Genomic DNA, 3,700 nt, shown 5'->3' on the forward strand with positions numbered 1-3,700 from the left:
TTAGCTCAGCTGCCTCTTGGGGTCAAAATCAAAAAGAGTCTGAATGTGTGTGGGTTGCTGTGGCACCTTCTCCGTGTCCCTGAGGAATATTTGCAGATTCCTGGAGAAAAGAAGTTGCTCTGCCATAGTCTACTAACTCATTCAGAGAATTTAACTTTACCACCCAGAGGAAATACTTCCCAGCCCCGCTTCAAAGCACCTTGAAGTGTTGCACATCATTTCCAAATTTGGCAAGGAGAACTCCCCAGGAGCATTCTCAACTGTCCCAGATGAGGAAGGTATCATCATGTCTTTGTTTGCCCAACATATCCTCTTCCTTTGCTCTGTGAATCTTCCCAAAAACCCACGGATGTGGTTTCATTCCAATATAGTTTTTGGGATTGAAGTTACGTTTGCCTTTGAGTTTTGCCTCGTACCAATTTTGATCGCATTCTGCATTGAAAACCTTAAGGATATACCCTCACCTCTCTTGATCGCATTCTTTATTCAAACCCTTAAGGACATCCCCTCCCTCCCCACAGTTTGAAGCTGAGCTCATTGTCTGCAGTGGCTTCGAAATTATATTAGAAAGTTCACTTCTATATTTATATTTATAAATTATATTAGAAAGTTCACTTCTATATTTATGCTTTCATGCTCGGGCTGGTCATGGACAGCAGTGGTGGGGCTGGATTGGAAAAGCTGTCCCTGAATCCTTCTCCCAGTTCAGCCTGCATGCTGTCTTCCATGTTCCCACTTTCTGATTGACTTCTGGCTCTGTCTTTTACATACAGAGGAAAGTAGCAAGGGCCAACCCACTCATAAGCTGCTGTGAGTTCCACTGCAAGTGACCCCTCTTCTTCTCTCACGCTTCCTTTTCCTCCCTACCTCCAGCTGCCACTGGATCATTGCAGCTCAGTTTCCACTATGTCCTTTACACCCCACTCTCACGACCCCCAGGCTAAATGCTCAGCCAAACAGGATGGGGGGGGGGGGATGGTGAGAAAAAGTTGCAGGGCATGATGGGTAAAGTCCTTCCATCTGTGGGCTTGATTCCTGTAACCTGCAAGCAGAATTCTGCTTAAGAGCTTTCCTCTCCCATGCTACTCAGGCAGCATGGCATTCAGGGGACCTCAAGAGTAGTGCTGAGAGTGATACAGAGTTCTGCAGTGCAAGAAGGGAATTTGCAAAAATCACATGCAGTTATATCCTCCACTAGCAAAAGTACTCTTTGCTGGCAATAACAGACGGTCAGAGCATAACCCATGGATTACAACTGTCTCTGGACAGAAGGCTGAAAGAACAGCACAGACTTCATGGTTCTGGCATGCACAGCAATGGCATTTGTCCCTTTGAAAATACAACCCCCCCATTGTTATTAGTTCTGATAAAAGGTATTCCGCTGCTTTTTAAAATGCATCTAATATATCAACTTTTTTTGTCTCCTTGGGTTTCTCCAAAGTAGTAATAACTTGCTAACCACTACCACCACCCCAAGATATATTATGAAGCAGGTAGTATCATCCACTTTTCAAATAGTTTGCAGCTGGTAAAGGACTAGTAAGCATCACCTGTAACCCCTTTAGACAGGTCAAAATTGAATGCCTCCTTGCTGAGGTGTAGGTTTTTTATCATATGGTGTGTATGCAGGGTAAATTAAGATGTTACTTTTTTCATCCTCTGTTGTGTTTCAGATGGTTCCCAAAGCTGCAAGCGAAACAGAGATTTTGCCAATGTTGTCTCCATAACTTGCTTTGAAATGATCTCCTGATTTGGAGACTGGATTCTAGGGTTCTATTATTTCATGTGTTGTCTTTGGTCACATGGTGACCTCTGTTTGAAAATCATTTTCAAAGGGTTGCATCTTCTGGATGAGTGGGAATTGACACTGAATGGTAAGGACAGGGGGATATAGCATGTCTCCGAAGTTTCCCTGAGAATTTCAGGTCCTGTTCTGCCAATCCTGTTTCCTTTCTTTTTAAAAATTTTATTAAATATTCAATCATACACATATGACATATACAACAAAATAATACAAAACTAAACAAAAAATCAATGTGAATATCCATAATCAGGTACAACACATAGAGAAGAGTGCAGGACATATCCTTTTCTACAGAATTCCTTAAGTCTAAAAATCCAATAGTTCTTGATAAAATATATTAGAAGAAACAATTTCCTTATCTTGCAAGAACTTAATAGGAAACCAGATTGCTTGAAAATTTTTACAATAAATTTCAAAATTTTGAATGTCTGTAGAATAATCCATTTTACCCAACAAAGTGGTTCCAAATAGAGTCATACCAATTGCGTATTGAAGGCCCTTTCTTATGTTTCCACTTCTTAGCAATCTCTATTGCAATTGCTAACGAAATTATTATTGTAGCCAGCATGATTTTATCTATTTGTCCTGTCAAGCCAATTTCTAAAAGAATATTTTCTAGGTTGTTTGAGATCTGTTGACAAACTATTATCTCAATTTGAAATAGTACTTTATTCCAGAACCTTTGGATGGAGGGACAAAACCAAAAACAGTGTCTGAAATCTAACGAACCACATCCTTTCCAACATTGTTTATTCAGATTTTTTTTAAAATTTAGCTGTTCTCATCGGGGTTAGATAGCTTCTATGAACAATCTTAAATGAATTAAAATGGATTGTTGAAATCCTGGAGTTAAAACTTGGGGCCTTCCAGACTTTTTCAAGGTTATCGATTCTACCATCACAATCTGCTATCCATGCTTTTTCAGCTGATAAATTAGAATTTTTTTGTAAAGACAGTAATAGTTTATATATTTTGGATTAAAGATCTTTCTCTCTCTTGGCTTAAAAAGTATTTCCAGAGTGGTTAGAGGCATTTCCCAATTTCTCATTATGCCTACAGATTTTAAGATATGTCTGATTTGAAAATAGTTTAACCAGGATATTTTTTCTAGCAAAACAGCCTCTATCTTTGATTTTGAGAGAATTTGGCCATTCGAAATAAAGTCCACCAATCTAACAAAACTTTTAAAATACCAAAGTCTAAAAGGGGAATTACCTTGAGCTGGAGGACATATGAACTTATGAAGCTGCCTTATACTGAATCAGACCCTTGGTCCATCAAAGTCAGTATTGTCTTCTCAGACTGGCAGCGGCTCTCCAGGTTTTCAAACTGTTTTTCACACCTATTTGCCTGGACCCTTTTTTGGAGATGCCAGGGATTGAATCTGGGACCTTCTGCTTCCCAAGCAGATGCTCTACCACTGAGCTACCGTCCCGTCTTCAAACCACGCTCGATTAGTATAAGGGGCGCATCTAGAAATTAGAGGTAAAAGTTCATTTCTATATTTATCCCAGATTTTCAAGGAAACATTTAGAAATTTATTTTTTGGAATTAAGGGCAGTCTATTAATTGGTAAGTTCCAAAGAAATGCTAATGTACAATTATCGCAAAAGGCCTCTTCAGTGTGTTGCCAACTTGTTTGTTCTTCTGGGTTTGCCATAATTACTCTAAAAAGTGTAGTCAAACTCACAGTTTCATAATAAAGCCACAAATTTGGAAAATTGAGGCCTCCAGTGATTTAGAGATAGAAATCACATTGAATTTAATTCTTGAAGGTTTATATGACCAGAAAAAGTTTATCAATGAGGATTGGCATCAATTTGTTAGGAATAGGTATAAGCAAAGCTCAGAATAAAAACATGTTTAAGTAAAATAAAACTCTTAATTATTTGTAAT

General features: G+C 38.6%; 1 pseudogene; it reads right to left on the bottom strand.

Annotated features, from left to right (window-relative positions):
- LOC132581034 (growth factor receptor-bound protein 2-like) lies at positions 1–560 on the bottom strand (annotated as a pseudogene).
- Between the last annotated feature and the right edge of the window lie 3,140 nt (positions 561–3,700).

This window comes from Heteronotia binoei, chromosome 13 (genome assembly GCF_032191835.1).
Source record: "Heteronotia binoei isolate CCM8104 ecotype False Entrance Well chromosome 13, APGP_CSIRO_Hbin_v1, whole genome shotgun sequence".
NCBI lineage: Eukaryota > Metazoa > Chordata > Lepidosauria > Squamata > Gekkonidae > Heteronotia > Heteronotia binoei.